The sequence below is a fragment of the Macaca mulatta genome, chromosome 6 (genome assembly GCF_049350105.2).
Source record: "Macaca mulatta isolate MMU2019108-1 chromosome 6, T2T-MMU8v2.0, whole genome shotgun sequence".
Classification (NCBI taxonomy): Eukaryota; Metazoa; Chordata; class Mammalia; order Primates; family Cercopithecidae; genus Macaca; species Macaca mulatta.
In genome coordinates this window covers 183,669,541-183,693,097 of record NC_133411.1, presented here as the reverse complement: position 1 = coordinate 183,693,097, position 23,557 = coordinate 183,669,541, and the positions used below count along the sequence as shown (strand labels likewise).

The window sequence follows — 23,557 nt, the reverse complement described above, 5'->3', positions numbered from 1 at the left end:
AGCCCGAGAGGCGAGGTGATTTGTTGAAGGCTCCAACCCACTAGCCTGGTGACAGCTATGAGCTAAGGGGTCTTCTTTTGTGCAGCTTTCCCTCGCACACAATTTCAGTGGTTCTAATGAATCAGAATGTCTTGTCAGTTATAAAAACCATATGCCTCCTCCACGTAGTCCCTCTTGGAAACCCAGTGATTTTAGGTACTGGGTGTTGCTCAAGGGCACAGCCGGTCTAATATCCACATTTCCTTTATGGTCTGGAAAATCCTGGGACAGGATCGCAATGCTCTGTGCAGTTGTCTGTCTGCATTTCCAGGAAGTGACAGAGATGTAGACGTCGGGGCGAAGAACAAGGAACACCTATCCCGTCAGACAGCTGAAATCATTTTGGGTTTGGATGAAATGAACCACTTCCTGGGAAAATTAGACCTTTTCGGAGGAAATTAGGTTGTCTCAGGAAACGAATTCACTTTAATGTCAGCATGGGGTGGAGGTTTTAGAGGATGGGCAGAGAATCTGATCCTGCTGTGGACACCGCTGAGGCTTCACTTTTGTTGCCCATTCCCCAGAGAAGCACACGCAGTAACAAGACCCGTACCCCAACCAGACACCCAACTCTTGCCAGCTATCACTGAGGCTGGCTGCGCTGCAGACTTCCACCCCCAGGAAACTAAGGAGAAAGGACACACATGTGAATGGCTTTTCATAAATGCCTTCTGAAGGATTCTCTTTGTTTATAATAACAACAGCTAGCATGGATTGAGTTCTTACTGTGTGCTGGGCACTTTTCCTGTATTACGGCATTTAATCCTCACAAGAGTTCTCGGAGGTGATGCTATTATATCCTTAAATACCCCACTTAACCACTTCCCTTTACTGTTCTGTTTAATGAGAAAGACAACGTTTAACTTCAGTAAAACAGGAATTGTTTAACCTAAATGGTAAACTTTCATAGGTAAAGTAAAAACCAGGGTTAGAATTTAATTGACTGACCCATTTGGCTGTCATTTGCTTCCATGAATAGGTGGGACTCTCTGACGTTCTAGAAACTTCCTCTCTCCTATGGCTACATTCTCCCACTCTGGTCATAGTTGGTGGATCCCATGGTGGTCACCCAACCCCGCTGTGCCAATGGGTCCCTTCCCTGAGGCTTGGTCTTGGGATGAAACCACATGCAAGTCAGTTACCCTCTGGTGGCCGAAAAGGTGGCATTAAAAATCTCAGACCATGTCACCATGTATCTTACCTCAAAAGAGGCAGTCTATAGTAAGAAAAAATAAAGTTGCTTATAGAGAAAAGCCAAGAAACAAGGCAGAAACAGTGTTTCAGAACATGCCGTGTCCTGGTTCTGGCTGTTCCTGAGTCCAGCTGAGCAGCTATCCTTCCTGAGGCCCAGTTCTTCACCCCTTCCTTGGATTTATGTGCCAGTAAAGTTCTCTTTTTACTTAAGAGTTTGAGTTGAGTTTCTTTCTTTTATTTTTTTTTTCTTTAACTTTAAGTTCTGGGATACATGTGCAGAATGTGCAGGTTTGTTACATAGGTATACATGTGCCATGGTGGTTTGCTGCACCCATCAACCTGTCATCTAGGTTTTAAACCCCGGGTGCATTAGGTGTTTGTCCTAATGCTGTCCCTCTCCTTGCCCCTCACCCCCCGACAGTACCTGGTGTGTGATGTTCCCCTCCCTGTGTCCATGTGTTCTCATTGTTCAACTCCCACTTATGAGTGAGAACATGCAGTGTTTAGTTTTCTGTTCCTTTGTTAGTTTGCTGAGAATGATGGTTTCCAGCTTCATCCGAGTTTGAGCTGAGTTTCTAACACTTGCAACCAAGAGTCCTAACTAATAAATATATAAGGCATTCCCCTGGGGGCCAGATTCAGTTCACTGAAAGACTGGGTGCGGCAAAGGATAAGAGAGGTTCAGCGGCACCTCCGTTCCTGTGAGTTCATGCAGGGTCAACTCAAGGTTTAGAACAAAGAGCCAGGGCCACCAGCCTGAGTAGACATCATTATCAGGCATTGCTGTGGCCAGAAAGACAATTGCTATATGCTAGTCAATTCAAGCTGTATTAGAATACCAAAGCTCACAAAGGAGGTCAGTTTCTTCGTCAAGATGCTGAGAAATTCAATGAGAAAATTAAACCATTTTACCTCCAGATTCCTTTATGAAGCTGAATGGGCTAATCAATTTGATTAACAAGGGAGATCCAGCCAAGCAGTGGGGTGACACAGTAGCTGGGAATGCAGGCTTGGGGCAGACGGCCTGCAGCGGAATCCTGGAACCACCCCAGGTTGCTGAGGAGCCTGAACCTGACTCTCCATCTATGAAGTGGGGATAATAATGACCCCTTCTTGACAGTTCCCATAAGGAGTACATGGGATGCCCCACATAGATAGGGCTGCACTGTGTGGGGAGCACTGCACAGACCCTCAAAAATATCCACGGAATGACCCTAATGGATATTTCTGGAAAGAAGGGGGCCCACTCTCAAGAGAAGTTGCAAAGTGCTGCACACCATGGCCCCCGTGGAAAGTTACAAGCGTATTAATGTATTAAAGGCTCTGAAAAGTTCTGCAGCAGAAACCTTTTCATTTTTTATTAAAACAGTGTTTCCCAAATGTAAACACAGAATCAAGTTTTCTTCTTTTTCCCCCCAACCAACACCTTAATGCTGGTCTAAATATCTAATATCCCGTCTTGAGTTAATTTTGCCCCAGGGCAAAAACAAATAACTTCACCAATAAATCTGCTGTGGAAGGCCTGTATATCCCATCTAGCTTTCAGATGCTATTAGCATAGTTTATTCCTTCTGGGTTGGTGTGACTTACTTGGTGTTCATATTTACAAAACAATGGGCAAATTATGTATCTGTCTTGATTCACTAGGAGAGAATACGCAAGTCACCTTGGTTTGGGGAAATTTCTAAATGAGGCCATCATCCTAGGAATACAAACGAACAATCAAACCAAAAGTGTGTTTTTTATCTGCACGGGTTACTAAAGAGCTGAATGTTTAGGGAAAAAAATAGCTGTAAGAGAATCTGCATATCACAGCATACACATGACCAACTCACAGCTCAGCACAGGTAGAAATCCATGAAGTGTGATGATGGAACAAGGGACGAGATCATGAGTCTCAGCTCTGATTTTTACTGACCATGACTTTGGGCCAGTCATGCCACCCTTCTTTGCCTTAGTGATCTCTTCTGATGCTTGAGAAAAATACGACTACTTACCTTCTGCAGCCATTTCTATAATCAGGTGAGGATATGGCTGCTAAGGAATTTTGTCAGCAGGAAAGTCTGTAAACTACCGCCCAAATGATATAAAATTCACTGTGTGCCATATCAAAAGAGCATAAGACCACTAAAGTTTTGTGGACATTGTTTGTATGTAATAGCACTGGGCACATTTTTCAGTAAAGGACTAGACAGTAAATATTCTAGTGTCTGTCACAAATCTGCAACAGCGGAGTGAAAGCAGCCACAGTGGTAATGTAAATGGGTGGATGTGGCTGTGTGCCAATAAAGCTTTATTTACAAAAATAGGCGGCCAATCAGATTGGGCCCATGAGCTGTAGTTTGCCAACCCCTGATATATAAGAACCACAAGAAATCTGCCTAAAATAAAAGCTACAGTTTGCAAGGATGGTGAGATTTTGTGGTACTTAGACAAAATCAATTTTCATTCAATATTATAATGACCCCTTTACGGTGAGTAACCTAGGCATCTTTTACTAAACTCACCATGTTCTAATAAGATTCCAAGGACTGTCCGGGGATTTCTACAGGCAGCAGAACTGTGGGTCCTGGGAACAGTTTTCAATTCCCACTTCCTTTGCTTCAAATTCCAACTCAGTAGGGGGCCTAGGGACCTTTCCCACATCAGAGCCAGGCCTGTTTTTGTGGGAGGAGGGGCCTACATACCATTCCAGAACCGCGGTCTTAGAATTGTGCAAGCCGGACGCTTCGTTTTGTTGGCTGTAACTAGATGGCCTCACACAAAAAACCACACGCTATATTAGAGGTTCTCACTCGGGGCAATGCTGTCCCCCAGGAGACATTTGTCGATGTCTGGAGACATTTTGGGTGATCACAACTAAGGGGTCAGCGGGGGGCAGGGCGGGGGAGAGGTGGGGGCGGCATCGCGACTGGTATCGGGTGGGTAGAGGCCGGCAGAACAACCCCCACCACAACAGAGAATTATCTAGTCCAAAATGTCGATAATGCCAAGGTGGAGAAACCCTGCTCCGTAGGGATGAACTTTATGCTCAAATCAAATTACCATTTGTTTGCTTATTTATGCTTCTGGGCCCCGCTTTACAATAAGTTGTATTTTCCCAGGTGCTTTAGTGAAGTCGCTGGTATGGACGTAAGACCAGCCTATTTTACGATCCACACCACCGGCAAAATACAGAGGGAAACAGCGTAGTTAATATGGATTTGTTTTATATATGATGAACTTAAATGTCAATTATATGGCCTAATGTACCCTCAATTCCTCCTGGGTCTGGGTTAGGTAAAAGGAGAAACAAGTGTGGTAGCAGCTGGAGATAATTTAGTTGTAGACATACGTGTTAATACGCTTTTTCTTCTCTCCCTCATACTTTTACAAAGACATTAAGTTTAAAATTAGTAGTAAGGGATGGAGTAACAGAAGGGAGAGTGCGTTCTGGAATCTTTTAAATGTCATACAAAGACCACTGGTGATTGATTATAATAATAATACATATTAATAAGGAACACTTTCTGAGCATGTTCTGTGCTTCCAAACCTCTGTTGGGACAACTTTGAATACTGTCTTTCTGAGGCTGGCAGCATCCCGGGGAGGTCCACACTACCGTTGTTTAGAAGTTTAATGACTTGCCCAAAGTCATCCAAGTCCCTAGTAGTAGCCACGGGAGTAACTTAGACAGTCTGGCTCCAATCGTTAACTCTTAACCCCATGTTTGTATTTATCTGTCTCCACGTGCCCCCGTCCCCCACCCCACGAGCCTAAAAGTTCTTGTTTATAGTCCCTGCAGGGCCCAGGACCAAGGCTCCCTCCCAGGCCCTGAACTTAATCGAATTGAATCAAAACCAGATTTCGCCTCCGCGGAGAGTGAGCTTCTAGCAGGCGGCCGCGCGGGGGCGCGCCGGTGCCAGCCATGTGGAGCGTCCCGGAGGAGGCGCTCAGACTAGAGCCCCAAACCAGCCCGGGGCCTGCGGGAAGGGGAGGGAAGGGAAACCTGCCTGGGGTGGGGGACTGGGGAGGGTTTCTGCGAGGAGGGGCCGCCGCCCCACTTCAACACATTATCGCATGTTTTCTGCATTGCAAAGACAAATATAATTCCATCAGGGATTGGCTATAACCACTTAATTAACTAAGTACCTATTGTTGAAACACAGAGTGATGAATTCAGCAACCGCCCGTTTAAAATGGCGTGGAAATACGTGTTTTCCAGGCCAGACACCGGGCTGTTCACAGGCTGTCTTCCTTTGCTGTCCCTGGGTACCGGGACAGTGGCCAAGGGCTGGTCTTCATTTGGAAAAGAGAGTTTATTCTGCAGGCCTGTCCATTTCCTTCCAGAGAGTTATTTCCCCTTTGTAAGCCCCTGCTCACAGGCCCTAATGCTCCAGGTGGCATCTTGAGAGTCACCACCAATCTGACATCCCAACTCAGACACTGTGGAGAGTGAGAGAGGGACGCTTTGATAATTGGGTCAGGACAATGGGCATGAACTTCTATCTCCCTTCATCCATCAAAGATGCCTGAGAAAGCTCCCCTGGTCTCGTCCCATTGCTGGGGACGCCACCCACTCAGCAGGTGCAAGGCTGAACTAACCTCCCTCTGGCGTTGACCTGCTTCTCCTCCCTCACTCTCCACTGCAAGCCCGTTCACAGAATGGCCAGTTCCTTAAATGGTTTGTCAGCTGAATGGCTGATAGTTCATAAAGAGTTTCTCCTTGACTACAGAGCGGGGTTCTAATGCAGCTCTAAAGCAGCTCTCATGAAGATGCTCTTTTTCTGCACATGAATATATCACAGACCTTTTCTACCTCCCTATTTGAAATGAAAACCCCCTCACTTCTATCCGTCTTCCTTGCTTTATTTTTCTCCAAGGCATTTGTCATTACCTTACACACTATATGTTTTACTTAGTTCTTGTCTGTTATTTCATGTCTATGTCTCCAGCTCCTGGAAAAACTATGTAAATTGCTCTCAGTCTCAGCCCCCTCAGCTCAGCTTAAGTATATAGACCTCTCTGCTGGCGAGGTTGTGAAGAAAAAGGAACTTATACACTGTTGGTGGGAGTGTAAACTAGTTCAGCTGTTGTGGAAGACAGTGTGGCAATTCCTCAAAGACATAAAAACAGAAATACCATTTGATCCAGGAATCCTATTACTGGGTATATATCCAAAGGAATATAAATCATTCTGTTATAAAGACACATGCATGTGTATGTTCACTGCAGCACTAGTCACAAGAGCAAAGATACGGAACCAATCTAAATGCCCATCAGTGGTAGACTGGATAAAGAAAATACACCATATACACGATGGAATACTATGCAGCCGTAAAAAAGAACAAAATCATGTCCTTTGCAGGAACATGTATGAAGCTGGAGGTTGTTATCCTTAGCAAACTAAGGCAGGAACAGAAAACCAAATGCCACATGTTCTCACTTATAAGTAGGAGCTAAATTATGAGAACACATGGACACATGCAGGGGCCTAACAGACACTGGGGCAGATCAGAGTGTGGAGGGTAGGAGAGGGGAGAGGATCAAGAAAAATAACCGATGGGTACTAGGCTTAACACCTGGTGACTAAATAATCTATACAACAAACCCCCATGACACAAGCTTACCTATATAACAAATCTGCACGTGTATCCCTGAACTTAAAATAAAAATTAAATAAATAAATAATTTTTTAAATGTATAGGTCTCAGCCAGGCACGGTGTCTCACCCCTGTAATCCCAGCACTTTGGGAGGCCGAGGCGGGCAGATCACGAGGTCAAGAGATCGAGACCATCCTGGCCAACAGGTGAAACCCCATCTCTACTAACATATTAAAAATTAGCTGGGTGTAGTGACCCACACCTGTAGTCCCAGCTACTAGGGAGGCTAAGGCAGGGGAATCGCTTGAACCTGAAAGGTGGAGATTGCAGTGAGCCAAGATCGTGCCATTGCACTCCAGCCTGGTGACAGAGCAAGACTCTGTCTCAAAAAAAAAAAAAAAAAGAACAAAATGTATAGATCTCTCTCAACCTACCCAGTAGACACTACAGTATCTGCCAATTTTAACTGACGGCACTTATCTGGTACTATGCTAATTACCTGCATGATGAAATAATCTGTACATCAAACTCTCACGACATGCAACTTACCTATATAACAAACCTGCACACGTACCCCTGAGCCTCAAATAAAAGTTTTTTAAAAAATCAATGTGGGCCACTCACTGAAATACAAGTGCTGTTTCATCCTGAGATGAAATGCTGATTCTGCAGGGCTGGAGAGGGCGGGACGTCTACCAAGAGACCCCGCCCCTGGGCTCACCCCACCGCACCTTACTCTAACTTGCTTCCAGGTCCCAGCCTCCAGCTCAGGCCTCTAGTCCTTCCTCCACTTGAGATGCCAGAATAATCTTTTGTAAAGCAGAAATCTGTCCCTGTTACTTCCCCACTGAAGCCATTCAGATCTCCTCCTTGGCTGGCCAAAGGAAGCTGTGAGAATCGTGTTTGTGGCATGGCTGCGAAGCTCTGGGGCCTTGGGAGAAGCAAGTTAGACTCTACATCTCAGTAAACTGCAGACAGGAACAGTTCTTCAGAGTTATCACCAAGCTTCTCAACCGCAGAACTGTGGACATTTTGGGCAGGACAGCTGTTTGTTGTGGGGCTGTCCTGTGCGTTGCGGGATGCTAGCAGTGTCACTGGCCTCCACGCACCGGATGCCAGTAGCAGCCCCACCTCCAGCGTGACAACCAAAAAGGTTTCCAGACATTGCCAAATATTCCCTGGGGGTCAAACCTCCTTCCTCCTCCCCCTGGTTGAGAATCACTGAATTATTATAAGGACTAAATAAGGAAGATTCATGGAAAGCATTTAGCCAGTGCCTAGAATACAGAAATTGTTCTTCAAGAATATTCAATATTTACCCCAACCCATCACTCCAGGCTTCCCTCCCGCCCCTTTGTCACCTTTAATGCATCCATCCATCTCTTCCTGCAGTTAGGTTTCTTCTTCTCTCTCTTTTTTTTTTTTTTTTTTTTTAATTTTTGAGATGGAGTTTTGCTCCTGTTGCCCAGGCTGGAGTGCAATGGGGCGATCTCGGCTCACTGCAACCTCTGCCTCCTGGGCTCAAGCGATTCTCCTGCCTCAGCCTCCTGAGTAGCTGAGATTGCAGGCGCCTACCACCACACCCAGCTGATTTTTGTATTTTTAGTAGAGATGGGATTTCACCATGCTGGCCAGGCTGGTCTCGAACTCCTGACCTCAAGTGATGCACCTGCCTTGGCCTCCCAAAGTGCTAGGATTACAGGCATGAACCACCATGCCTGGCCAGGTTTCCTCCTCTCTTGATATTTAACCCACTGTGTTATAACTGTCTTACATTTTTGTTGCCTCCCTACCAAGACTGTGGGCAACTCAAGGATACAGATGGCACTTCATTCTTGTGTGTGTCCGTGGTACCTATCACACAGTTAAAATAATAATTGTTGGCTGGACGCAGTGGCTCATGCCTGTAATCCCAGCACTTTGGGAGGCCAAGCTGGGCAGACCACAAGGTCAGGAGTTTGAGACCAGGCTGGCCAATATGGTGAAACCCCATCTCTACTAAAAATACAAAAATTGGCCAGGCATGGTGGCATGTGCCTGTAGTCCCAGCTGCTTGGGAGGCTGAGGCAGGAGAATTGCTTGAACCCAGGAAGTGGAGGTTGTGGTGAGCTGAGACTGCACCACTGCATTCCAACCTGGGCGACACAGCGAGACTCCGTCTCAAAAAAAAAAAAAAAAAATGGTCATTGTCATTACACTAGCAATGACGACTTACCAGGTCCTGATTATGTTCCAGCACTGTGCTATCTTCCTTAATCCTCATGACAGCCCTAGGAGACTCATGCCATTCTCTCATTCCTCCTGTACAGACGAGGATGGTGAGGCTCAGTGAGGTAAGTCACTCGCCCAGGGTGCAGCTAGACAGCACTCAAACCTAGGTTAGTCTGGCTCCAGGGCTCATGCTGTAAACCAGAGCTTCGCAGACTCTTTCTGCAAAGAGTCCAATAGTAAATGTTTTAGGCTTTGCATGCCAGTCTCTGTCTCAACTGCTCCAACTCTGCTGTTGTAGCACAGAAGTGGCTATCAGTATTGTGAAAATGAGTGAGCCCAGCAGTAAAACTTTATTGGAAACTAAAATTATAATTTCATATCAATTTTTGGTATTATGAAAAATTATTCTTATTTTGATTTTTTTTTCCAACAGTTGAAAAATATAAACCCCGTTCTTGGCTCATGGACCATACAAAAGCTGGTGGTGGGTCCAATTAGGCCTATGACAGTAGTTTCCCCAGCCCTGTTCTTAGCCAATGCACTCAGACAGAAATGACTATGAGCCAGGAAGACCATGGACACTAGAAATCCAGGTTCCTGTTTTCATGGCACCAGAGAGTTGGTGCTGCCTTGGCTTTGCCCTTGACTTCTTTTTTTTTTTTTTTTTTTTTTTTTGAGACGGAGTCTCACTCTGTCACCCAGGCTGGAGTGCAGTGGCACAATCTCGGCTCACTGCAGCCTCTGCCTCCTGGGTTCTAGCAATTCTCCTGCCCCAGCCTCCCAAGGAGCTGGGACTACACGCGCGTGCCACCACACCTGGCTAATTTTTTGTATTTTAGTAGAAACGGGGTTTCACCATGTTTCCCAGGCTGGTCTCAAACTCCTGACCTCAGGCAATCCACCCGCCTCAGCCTCCCAAAGTGCTAGGATTACAGGCGTGAGCTACCGAGCCCGGCTGCCCTTGACCTTTTTTGAGGGCAGCCATGATTACAAGTCGTGGGGAGTTATGGATGTAGTCGTGCAGCAGTTAGGTAGCGCAGATCCAGAGAGGTCCAGTAAACACCCAGTGTGTGTAGATGCTGGAAAGGCTTCCTGACAACACTCAACACAAAGTTGTACGACAAGTCCTCTCATCTCAACCACAGATGTCATCCCTAATTAGGAGCCACTCCATCACAGGCATTTCTTCAGGGTCATCCTCTGATGCCCAAATCCACTTGTGCAACTCACCAAGAGAAACGAGAATTGTAAGACCAAGCAAAAACTCCACTGTGGGATGGTTACGGCAGAAAAATGTGACCTTAAACACTGAACCTTGGGGAAATTTCAGGCAAGAAGTCTTGATCATTCTTCAAGCCTCCTGATACAAGGAAGTTGTTTTGGACAGCATGTTTGCATCCCTCCTGCAAATTCACATGTTGAAATCCCAGCCCCAATGTGATAGTATTAGGAAAGGAGACCCTAACAAGGACAAAATCCTCATAAATGGGATTCATGCCTGCTATGGTTTAAAACTTCCCCCAAAGTTTATGTGTTGGAAACTTTAAGAGGTGGAACCTTTTAGAGGTGACTGGATCATGAGGGCTCTGTCCTTGTACATGTATTAATGCTGTTATCTCAGGAGTGAGTTCCTAATGAAAGGATGAATGTGACCCCTTCTGCTCTCTCATGTGTGAGTACTCTCTGGCCCTTCTGCCTTCTGCCATGGGATGACACCGCAAGAAATCACCCATCAGAGGCAGCCCCTTACTCTTGGACTTTCCAGCCTCCAGAACTGTTAGAAATAAATCTCAGTTCCACATAAATTATCCAGTCTGTGGTATCTGTCATAGCAAGACAAAATGAACGAAGACAGTGCTCTTATAAGAAGAGATGTGAGGGGCTGGGTGTGGTGGCTCACACCTGTAATCTCAGCACTTTGGGAGGCTGAGGTGGCAGATCACCTGAGGTCAGGAGTTCAAGACCAGCCTGGCCAACATGGTGAAACCCCATCTCTACAAAAAATACAAAAATTAGCCAGGTGTGGTGGCATACGCCTGTAATCCCAGCTACTTAGGAGTCCGAGACAAGAGAATCACTTGAACCCAGGAGGCGGAGGTTGCAGTGAGCCAGATTGCCCCATTGCACTCCAGCCTGGGCAACAAGAGCAAAACTCCATCATAAAAAAAAAAGAGAGAGAGAGATGTGAGAAACTTGCTCTCCTTCTCTGCTCTCCACCAAGTGAGAATACAAAGAGAAGTTGACCATCTGCAAACCAGGAAGAGGGCTGTCATGAGACACCAGATCTGCTGGTGCCTTAATCTTGGACTTCCAGTCTGTAAGACTGTGAGAAATAAGCTTTTGTTGTTTAAGCCACCCAGTCTACAGTATTTTGTTATAGCAGCCCAAAATCACTAATAAAGAAGTCAAGAGGCCAGAATAGTAGATGGTGGGGCAACAATAAACTAAAAGTAATAATGATAATAATTGCAGATCACCTTTATGAAGTGCATCCTATGTGCTAGGCCTATCGTATATATTTAATCCTCCCATCTCATTTAATCCTGGGATGCATGTCAAACCATCATCCTCATTTTATACATGCAGAAGGAATTGAGGCTTAACATTGTTTAGTAAGTTGCCTAAGATTACACATTAATATAAAGTGGAACAAAGGTTTTTAAATGTCCTAAGAGTACTCCAGCACTGGCCCTTCAGTCATCACTTCAGACTGCCTTGGCAAACATGGTCTTTTTTATTTTGGAAATCATTGTTCACTTGGAAAATACTACTACCCCTTGGCCTTTGTCTACCTCCCTCACCCCAGTAAAACTATGTCTTCTTCCTCTGGGCTTCCAAAGAACATTGTTTATCTAAGAACTAAGGAACTTATCACCTTGTAGCCTTGTAGCTATTTTTTCCTGTATCTGTCTGTACCTCTAGTCCATAATTATGCAACCTAAGGACAGGCACTATCCCTTATCTATATGTTACCATAACCCTTAGCTAGTGGTCAAGCTTCTAAAACATTGTAAAGGTGAACTTATGTGGTTTTAAGAAAATAAGGTTTTCCTGCATGTTTTAACTATGAAAGTTATATATGCTGAAATTCTCCTCATCAATAAAAAGGAACAAATTGTTGATATACACAGCTTAGATGAATCTCCAGGAAATCATGCTAAGTGAAGACAGCCAATCCCAAATGGTCACATACTATATGATTCCATTTTTATAACACTCTTGGAATGACAACATTACAGAAATAGAGAACAGATTGGTGGTTACCTAGGGTTGGGCTGAAGGATTTTGGAGGAGACAGGTATGGCTATACAAGGGCAACACAAGGGATCCTTGTATTGATGGAACTGACCTACATCTTGACTGAATTGATGTCAATATCCTGGTTGGGACCTACAAGCAATGTGCAAAAGACTTGAAAACACTGTCAACCAACTAGACCTAACAGACATATATAAACACTTCCTCCAACAACTGCGAAGCACACATTCTTCTAAAATACACAGGGAATATTCTTCAGAATAAATTATGTTAGGCCACAAAAGAAATCTCAATAAATTTAACATTTTGCAGTCATATGAAGTATATTATCTGATCACTATGAAATGAGATTAGAAATAAATCTGGATGGTAAATTCACAAATATGCAGCAATTAAACAACACACTCTTATACAACCAACAGACCAAGAGTAAATCATAAGGGAAAATAGGAACTCCTTTAAGAAGAATAAAAATGAAAACAAAACACTTCAAATATTATGGGATGCAGTGAAAACAATGCACAGAAAGAAATTTATAGCTATAAATGCCTACACTTGAAAAGAGGAAAGGTTTCTTTTTTTTTTTTTTTTTGAGACGGAGTCTGGCAATGTTGCCAGGCTGGAGTGCAGTGGTACGATCTTGGCTCACTGCAACCACTGCCTCCCAGGTTCAAGCAATTCTCCTGCCTCAGCCTCCTGAATAACTGGGATTACAGGTGCCTGTCACCACACCCAGCTAATTTTTTGTATTTTTAGTAGAGTTGGGGTTTTACCATGTTGGCCAGGCTGGTCTTGAACTCCTGACCTGGTGATTCTCTTGCCTTGGCCTCCCAAAGTGCTGAGATTACAGGCGTGAGCCACCACACCTGGCCAAAAGATTTCAACTTAGTAGCCTAACTTTCCATGTTAAAGAACTAGAAAAAGAAAATAAAATAAACTCAAATCAAACAGAAAAGTAATGATTACAGCAGAGAGAAATAAAAGAGAATATAAAAATAGAGATAATGAACCCAAAAGTTGGTACTCTGAAAAGACCACAAAACAAAATTCACAAACCTTTAGCAAGACAGAAAAAAAAGAGCACTCAAATTATGAAAATCAGCAATGAAAGCAAGGAAGTTACTAGAGAGAGAGAGATTCAAAAATCCTCAACAAAATTCTAGCAAACTGAATTCCAGAAGCATACTAAAGATCATACACTATGACAAGGTAGGGACTTATCTCAGTAGTAGTTCAATATAGGATGATCAATCACTAAAATACACCATATTAATAGAATGAAGGAAAAAACTACTCAGGATCATCTCGGTTGATTAAAGACCATTTAACAACATCTGACACCCTTTCATCATGAAAACAGTCAATAAACTAGGAATAGAAGAGAATTTCCTCAACCTGATAAAGGGTATCTATGAAAAACCCACAGAAAACATACTTTATGGTGAAAGACTGAAAGTTTCCCCCATAAGATCAGAAACAAGACATAGATGTCCACACTTGCCACTTCTCTTCGACCTAGTACTGGAAATTTGAGCCATGGCAATTAGCAATAAAAAGAAATAAAAGGTATCCAGGTTGGACAAAAAGAAGTAAAATTATCTCTATTTACTAAAGCTACAATCTTATATGTAGAAAATACCAAAGAATACACATAAAAAGAAATTCTCATATCTCATAAGCAAAGAATTTAGCAAAGTTGCAGGATAAAAGATCAACACACAATAACCGTTTGTATTTCTGTACACTAGTGATGACAATTTGAAAATGAAATTAAGAAAGCAATTTTATTTACAATAGCATCTAAAAGAATAAAATATTTAGAAATAAATGTAACCAAGGAGGTGTAAGAATTCTATACCTAAAACTACAGAACACTGCTCAAAGAAATTAAATACCTAAATAAATACAAAGACATCCCATGTTCTTGTATTGGAAGAAAATATTTTTAAGATGGCAATACTCCCCAAAGTAATGCAACCCCTTTTAAAATTCCAGAGGCTTTTATGCCATAAAATGGAAAAGTCAATTCTCAAATTCATATGGAATTGCAAGGGAGCTTGGTTATCTAAAACAATCTTGAACAAGATGAATGTAGGAAAACTCGCACTTCCTTATATCAGAACTTACTATAAGGCAACATTAATGTGGTACTGGCATAAGGACACACACACAGGTCAACAGAATAGAACTGAAAATCCTAAAATGAAACCTCAGTTTTATGGTCAATTGGCTTTTGACAAGGGGCTCAAGCCCATTCAAGGAGAAAGAACTATCTTCTCAAAAGATGGTGCTGGGACAACTGCATACCCACTATAGCATGTACAAAAATGGCCAGGCGCGGTGGCTTACGCCTGTAATCCCAGCACGTTGGAGGCCGAGGCAGGTGGATCACGAGGTCAGGAGTTTGAGACCAGTCTGGCCAATATGGCGAAACCCTGTCTCTACTAAAAATACAAAAATTAGCAGGGTGTGGTAGCACACTCCTGTAAGCCTAGCTACTCAGGCTGAGGAAGGAGAATCACTTGAACCCGGGAGGCAGAGGTTCAGTGAGCCGAGATCACGCCACTGTACTCCAGCTTGGGTGACAGAGTGACACTCCATCTCAAAAAAGAAAAAGAAAAAATCAACTCACAATAAATCAAAGATCTAAATGGAAGAGTTAAAACTGTAAAACTCCTAGAAGAAAATATAGGGTAAATCTTCTTGGCCTTGAATTTGGCAATGAATTATTAGATATAATGCCAAAAGCACAAACAATTTAAAAAAATAGGCAAATTGGACTTCATTGAAATTAAGAATTTTCATGCATTAAGAACACTATCAACAAAGTGACAGCATGGCCCACAGAATGGGAGAAAATATTGTCAAATAATACATATGATAGGGGTTTGGTACACAGAATATATGAAGAACTCTCACAACTCAACAACAAAAAGACAAGATGATTTAAAAATGGGCAAAGCAGTGAATAGAAATTTCTCCAAAGAAGATATACAAATGGCCAACAAGCATGTGAAAAAACGTACAACATCAATGGTCATTAAAGAAACAAAAATCAAAACGACAATAAGATATCACATCATACCCTCCAGAGATCACTTCACACCCTCCACGCTCCGATTTTGTCAAATAAAAAAAAAACAAAAGTTGGTCAGAACATGGAGAAATCAAGAAGACCCTTGTTCATTACTGGTGGGACTTTCACTTGCCATAGCTGCTGTGGTAAAGCTAGGGTGGTTCCTCATAAACAGCCATATACCCGTGATCACTGAAATCAGGTGTTCAAACAAAACAAGTCTTTAACATTCTATACAAATGTTCACAGAAGCCTTATTTATAATAGCCAAAATGTGGAAACAACTCAAATGTCCATCAACTGATGAACAGAGAGGCAAAATGTGGTCTATCCACACAAAGGAATATTATTCAGTCATAAAAAAGGAACGAAGTACTGACACATGCTACAACACAGAAGACCCTCAAAAACATGATGCTAAGTGAGAGAAGCCAGACACTAAAGGCCACGTTTGGTTTTTCAGGCAGGCTCTTGCTCTGTCACCCGGGCTGGAGTGCAGTGGTATAATCATAGCTCACCACAGTCCCATTCTCCCAGGCTCAAGTGATACTCCCACCTCAGCCTCCTGAGTAACACATGCCACTATGCCCAGCTAATTTTTTTGGTTTTTAGTAAAGACAAGGTGTCTATGTGTTGCCGAGGCTGGTCTCTAACTCCTGAGCTCAAGCAATTCTCCCACCTTGGCCTCCCAAAGTGTCGGGATTACAGGCGCCAGCCACCACATCCAGCCAAGGCCACATTTTATATGTTTTCATTTATATGAAATGTCCAAAATAGACAAGACCATAGAGACAGAAAGGAGATTAGTGGTGGCCAGGGGAAGAAGGAAATAAGAAGTGACTGCTCATTGGTTTGGGGTTTCATTTTAGGTTGAAAAATATGTACTATAATTAAATAGTGATGATAGTTGCACAACTTTGTGAATGCACTGAAAACCACTGAATTGTATGTTTTAAAATTGTTAGTCATGACTTTTATGTTATGTGGATTTTACCTCAATTTTTTAAAGACATTGTTTGTGCTCATTGTGAAATTTTGAAAAAATACAGTTACATAAATTAAAAGTGAACATTCCTGTCTTCTTCCATTACTCAGAAATAATCATCATGTTTTGCTGTGTGTCCTTCTAGACGCTTCTGTCATACAAACACACCATGATTAGATTTGAGGTTTTGTAAATTGGGATGACAATCATAATCCGTCTGGAACCTTCTTGATTCATTTAATGTGAGCACCTTTCCTCATCAGCACACATAACAAATGCTTTACATTCTGTTTTTAACAACTTCTTCAGTTTCTGTAGAATAGAGAAACTACCATTTTTATAACCACTGTCCTCTAAATAGATGTTTAGAATGCATACAACTTTTTGCTATTATTAACAATGCTGCAACTAACAACTTTGTGCATGTATCTTTGCATACCTGAAGAGGTAATCCTACAGAATGGATTGATTAAATTTGAATTGCATGCATATGTATTGCATGTTCTGTCAAGAAGTCACCTGGGGGTCTGGGAGAATTAGCTGGTATCTTTCCTTGCCACCCCAATGGCACAAGGGGCAGTTCTGGCAAGGAAAGAACCTTGAGGGCTGTTACCATCAGAGGAATAAGGCTATGTAGGAGACAGAACTCTGGAGTTGCCACTTCCCAGAACTGTGACTCCAGCATTTCTCAGAGCTTCCATTTTCCAATTTAGAAAAATGTGGCTCACGCCTGTAATCCCAGCACTTTGGGGGCAGAAGTAAGCAGATCATTTGAGGTCAGGAGTTCGAGACCAGCCTGGCCAAAATGGTGAAACTGCATCTCTACTAAAAATACAAAAAAAAAAAAAAAAAAAAGCTGGGCGTGGTGCACCCACCTGTAATCCAGCTGCCGGGGGAGGCTGAAGCAGGAGAATCGCTTGAACCCGGTAGATGGAGCTTGCAGTGAGCTGAGATCCCGCCACTGCACTCCAGCCTGGTCGACAGAGCAAGACTCCATCTCAAAAAAAAAAAAAAAAAAAAGTATCCAAAACATGAAAACGATGCAAAAAGTCGGCTGTCTAATGAGTTCATTCAATTATTTAACTTAATGATAACAAAACATTAATTATCCAGGGGATGTACCTTTGTTTGATTTGCTATTTGCTATTATTAAGGCTCAAGCTCTGTGAAGTTGCAAATTAACTTGTAAACTTCTGAGTTGTGGATATGCATGATGCTGCTTGGGTTCTCCGTGATCCTGACTGAAATGGAGATGCACCTACATGAGTCTCTTTAGAGGGTACTCTTGGGGTCACCATGTGTGTAAAGGAAGAGAAAGAAGAAGAATTGGACAGAAGAAGTTGAGCTCAGATGCTGGGCAACATGTAAGTGTCTACACAATGCAAATACAAACAATTTTTATCTGAAATAGAAAAGATAACTGCAAAAGTTGGGATGTTATTGCCCTGTAGGACATGAAATAGTTATGTTTCTAGCTTAGCAAATTTATTTTAGCATGCCTTTCCCAGTGGACCATATATATCTCAGTTCCTCAAATGTTCTTTGAACCAGCTCTATCATCCTGCTGCTTTCCTTGTTAATGAGTTAAATAAATCTTTAGCATGTTCTTACTATGTATTTGAATAAGTCGTATTTTCAGCTATTTTTAAATTATTCATTGATAGCTACTCCCTGCTTCAAATGTCCGTGGCTTCCCAGTGCTCCTAGAATAAAATCCAAACTCCTTCTCGTGGCCTGTGAGGCCTTGTACGTTCTGGCCTTTGTTTGACTTCATGACATTGCCCTCTGGTCTGCTGCATTCCAGGCACACAGGCTTTATTATTATGCCCTTCTAGACCATCTCAAGGCTTCTGAAGAAGCTAGCATCTCTACTGGGAATTTTCAGTTTATCCCAGAATCCCACCTTCCCAGCCCTCAAGTCTCAGCTTACAAGACACCTTCTCTGGCCACTAGAGCTATACTTCCTATACCGTGCCCCCCACCCCATTCCTCATCACTCTCTGTCATCTCCTCCTTCTTCTGCATAGAACTGAGTCATTTCTGACATGATCTTGCTCATTTATTTGCGTATTTAAATATTGTTTATCGCCCTGTCAGCTGTGGGAGCCCCAAAAGACTACCAGAAAAACCTGTTCATCAACAAAGCTAAGTGTACAAGAAGTTCTGCAATAAGGGACAGGACAACCTTAACAGAGTCTCAGTAGTGTACTGAAAACGGAAATTTAAAATATATATATATATATATTTGTGGCCAGGCGCAGTAGCGCATGCTACCTGCCTTTGGGAGACCAAGGTGGGTGGACCACCAGAGGTCAGGAGTTCAAGACCAGCCTGGCTGACATGGTGAAACCCTGTCTCTACTAAAAATACAAAAATTATCTGGGCATGGTGGCAGGTGCCTGTAATCCCAGCTACTCAGGAGGCTGAGGCAGGAGAATCACTTGAACCCGGGAGGCGAAGTTTGCAGTGAGCTGAGATCGCACCCTTGCACTCCAGCCTGGGTGACAAGAGTGAAACTTCATCTCAAAATACATATATATATATATATATTTGTAGGGTTTTAGGTCCTGAGACAGATGATTTTAAGACAGATTTTGCAAGGTAAAGAACTGATTGAAATTGGGCAGAGTTGATGACATACCGTCCTGGATTGGTGGGCAGAGGAAGGCGGGGGTCTTGAATCAAACTTATTTTGTGTAGCATGCAGCAAAGTTAGTTTTTGCTGGGTCCCTGCATTGTTTAACACAGAAACAAGGAACTATGCTAGTTCAATTCTCTACCCATAAGTAGACAGCCTGCTCCCTAAAAGCAGAAACCCTATTCATCTTCTTATTCCTGCTTCTTACTGTATGCCAAGAGCCTAGCCCGGGGTCTGCTGCGTATGTTAAATAAGTATTTGTTGATTATATTAGCAAATTATTACTTTGTCATTAAACGTGGTTGGGACCCTGGGCAAGACACTTTACTTCTGCAAAATAAAGATAGATAAATGTATTGAGTTCCTGCCATTGGCCAGATACCCTCTTAAATGCCATAAATTCTGTTATAAACCAAGCTAGGTTTTCACTCTTATGGAACTGAAACTCTGGTGCAGAAAGGCAGACAATACAGAAGCTAACAAATGAAGAAACAAAGTAATAGCAAACTGGGGGAAGCCCACATTTATGTGGAACTCTTGCTAGTAAGCCAGGTGCATTTTTTGAGAAGGAATCTAGAGAAAAGTTACACTCCAGTGAAACTCATTCTTTGTTAGGTGATCACACTCAAAAGCTGGTGTTGGCAACAAGCTCTCAGATATGAAAAATAAGCCCAAAGGCTAACATTTGATCAGAATTCTTTATCATTTAAATTCTATTTTCTTTTATATCCTAGCTTTAAACTAGTACAAGCATTAGAGTGTGGTGATTCTATTTACAGTAATGGTGGTGATAGTAATATGTGTTGACACTTCTTTTGGGAATCTTTCTGTTCTAAATATTTGTAAGGGATGTACCTTTCGAATTGAACATAAATGGATGTAAATAAAGAAGATTTTTGTTGGAGTATTTGAAACTTAGATCGTAGTGTGGACTTAATCATTGAAAAAAAATGTTTTTTTTAAGAAAATGCTGAGCAAATGTTCCTTTTTTCTCAATGATTTATAAGATTTGCTTTTTGGTTGGGAACTTTTTAAAATCCTCCCAAGGGGACTTAATACCTGGTCTCTGTCTGAGAGCTTTTAAAAGGCTCCTCGACTCCTTCAGGTTTCAAAGTGCTCTTTGGTCGAGGGTTGCCAGGGTGAGGAGAGGGCAACCTTGGGGCACTAAAATCATTTCAAACTCCTGGTTGATGCCCACTCACAGCAAACAATACAGAGTGAAGGTGAAACGCCTCAATTCCAGAGACAGAAGGTCCAGGCCCTACTCCTGACCCTGCTTCCTCCCAAATGAAACCTTGCACAAAGCACTGAGCTCTTTTGAACCTCTGTTGCCTTATGGTAACATGGGAGGAAAGGGAGCAGTTCCCGTGTTGAGGGCTCGCAATGACGTATCTGGGACTCCTGACCTTGCCCCTAAATCGTAGCTGTCATCGTTCAGAATAAAACATCATCTCTGATCTCTAGAGCTTACCCTCTGTAGGGGAGAGAAATGTGTCACCAGTAAGTACCATAGATGAGGGTAAAACTACAGGAGGAGCCAGGGCCCGTGGGAACTCTGCAGTGGGGTGTGGAGGGAGGCCGCTGCAGCTACTGTCAGAACTATAGGTAAGAATTCGCAGAACAGAGAAGGTGGAAGCAGGAAGGTCTGATATCCTGGCAGTGGGACCTGATTATATGAAAACATGGTGTGGAAAAAAAAAAAATAGGTCAGTTTAGGAACAATGTTACTGAGATAGGTGGGGAAGGGTGTGGCAGGAGGCAGTGGAAGGTAAGAAAACTCTGCTTCCCTGGGAAGACCTGGGTTTGGCCTCTGTTATCCATGATTTTAGAACTGCCCAGTCATCCAGCCATGCTGACCACTGCGGCTGTCCCGTGGCCCTGGATCCCTGGAGAAAGCCGCTGTGAAGCCCCCATCCAAGCTTTCACGCCCATTCCCAAGAGAGAGAGGGTGCTGTGCCTGCCTTGCCTCTCACATGTTTGCTACAATCCTAAAACTCTTCTGACACTGAAGAAAAGCTGTTTCCACTTACAACTCTTAAGAGGGAATCAGGCCTTTCTGCGCTGAGGCCCAGGGTGGAACATAACCGTGATTTACACACCGTAAACTTTTGTGAGTTTTATTCACCTCAGTGGGCTGATATTACACATTAAGCGCATGGGAGAACCTCAGTGACTGCAGGCTTTCTGTGCAGCCCAGCACTAGGTTGGAGAAAGACAAAGCAGGAGAGGCAAACGCAGAGCATGCCCTGGTTTCAGATGCCTGGTCACGCCCCGTCAGCATCAGAGGTTGCAAATTCCTGCTCTAAAGGCCAAAGTCCAGCTCACTACAGTTCTGCTCAGCTGACACAATAAGGACCTATGCCTTCTTGAAAAAAAAAAAAAAAAAAAGTTTGTCATACACAATGCAAAAGAGCAAAGTGGGCGGGAGAGTAGTTGATGGGGTTATATACCCAACTTAGTCCCCCCAGCAGGGAGGCTCCGTGAGGACGGGACTTCATATCTGGGTGGCTGTCTGCAGATCAGTTCCGGGCACATAGTAGGAAGCTCAGAGTTGGCCTTTTCTGCTCCTCAGACACCCTGTATCCCTTCACACCTAGTTCCATGACCTACGAAAGCACAAATTCCTCCCCTAACCTCCAGCTCTGCCTCCTTCTCCTAGGTCCCCATCGCTGCCCTTGGGCAATCATCCAACAGCCCAGAAAGGGTTTCTTCTTAGGGACCCACTTCACTGAGCATGAGTTCTGCTGAGTTAGGCAGCCTCCTCAAAAACATGGGGAGGTTCTCTGCCTCCAGCTCCTAGGTCCCCATCGCTGCCCATGGGCAATTATCCAACAGCACAGAAAGGGTTTCTTCTTGGGGACACACGAACACTTCATTGAGCATGAGTTCTGCTGAGTTAGGCAGCCTCATCAAAAACCTGGAAAAGAAGCAGCCTTCCTCCAACTCTGCACCTTCCTTCTCTCCTCTGCATTCATTCTTGGTCCTCTCCCTTTCTCCTGAATCACCAGGGAAGTTCCAAATGTTCTTCCTCATTTATGGAGCGTTTTGGTTCTCCCTGACAGCTAGTCCCAGGCTCTTGCACTCAATTAAACATCCATTTCAGTATTCCAGTGATACCATCAGACCCAACATTTAGGAGGATAACCCGTCTTCAAAGGTGTGTGGAATTATAAATAGTAAGAAATGCTTTCTTTTTAAGGGATTCACACTTAGTTCAGAGAGAAAGGCCAAATCCCATTCAAGAGAAACAAGATTTGGTTTTCCTGAGATTCATCTAGAATTGTTATATATTAATTACTGATTGCATAACAATTGCTCCAAAACTTAGTGACTTAAAACAACATTAATCCTTTATTATCTCACATGTTTTCTATAGGTAGGAATTTGTGAGTAGCTCCGCGTGGCCCTTGTGGCTTGGGGATCTCCCATGAGGTTGCCGACAGAGGTCAGCCAGGACTACCGCCATCGGAAGCCTTGGCTGGGGCTGGAGGATCCATGTGAACAGTCTAGAGAGCACTCACAACACAGCTGCTGGTGCGAGGCTACAATTCCTCTCCATACCATCATCATCTCCTCAGAGCTCTTTGAGTGTACTTATAGCATGGCCGCTGACTTCCTCCAGAGCAGGTGATCCAAGCCGTCAGTGTGGAATTTACAAGACCTTTCACAATCTAGTTTCATAAATCACACACCACCTCTTCCACCATATTCTGTTGGATGCATGTGCAGACCAGCTCTGATTTCATGTTAGGAAGAGACTGCAAAAGGGCATGAATGGCAGAGGGCAAGGACACCTGCGGGCAGGTGGCATCTTGGAAGCTACCGAGACTACCACAACCAGCTCATAATTTATCTATTGTTTTTCTAATGTCTGTCCTTTTTCCCCCATCAACTCCTGTTGTCACTTCCATTTCTGCCAGTTTGGTAGCCTTGGTCCATTAGCTCTTACGGCTCTTTTACTTCCTGATTTAGGGTTCATCTCCTCCTTCCTCTGAGAGTTAAAAATAAATTATACACTTGGTAATCATAAAATGGAGATTTCACACCCACCTCCATACAACTGTTGTGTAATAAATGTGCATAACTTGCCTCCTGCAACACCTGGCTCGAATTAGGTGTACAATAAATGTTAATGGCTCTGACTATTATTATTATTATTTCTATTACCATTATTACTAACTTGATCACTATCGATACAACTATACCATTAAGACCTGCCTTGTGAAAAGTCTAGCCTGGAAACGTTCTCCTGTAAATGGGGAAGGAAATGAATGGTAGAGACCATGAAAAGCTGCATTTCCCCTTTACCCACCTTCGTGGCCTTCAACACACAGTAGCATTCAAAAGAAACCCTCATCAGTCCCCTAGCGCCTTGGAAAATAACCTCAGTTTCTACTGAAGTCTTTGGAAAAGGAAACAAGAAAGGATGAGGGTCTCATCCCAGAGCCTAAAGCCACATAGAAATTCCTCTCTAGACCTCCCTTCTCTCCCTGCCTCCCTACCCTAGCAATTGCTTTTCTAAGTCTGAGCCTTGCTGCTCTCCTCCAAAACTCCAGCCTGTCTCCCGTATCTT

General features: G+C 43.3%; 1 long non-coding RNA gene across 1 annotated transcript in view; it reads left to right on the top strand.

The window, feature by feature from the left end:
* The window catches only part of LOC114678976 (uncharacterized), an 88,489-nt gene extending 65,363 nt beyond the window's left edge, over window positions 1-23,126 (top strand). Inside the window, exon 3 of the long non-coding RNA XR_013395011.1 lies at window positions 22,361-23,126. This is a non-coding gene — a long non-coding RNA (uncharacterized LOC114678976). The remainder of the gene's footprint in view (window positions 1-22,360) is intronic.
* Window positions 23,127-23,557: the final 431 nt, after the last annotated feature.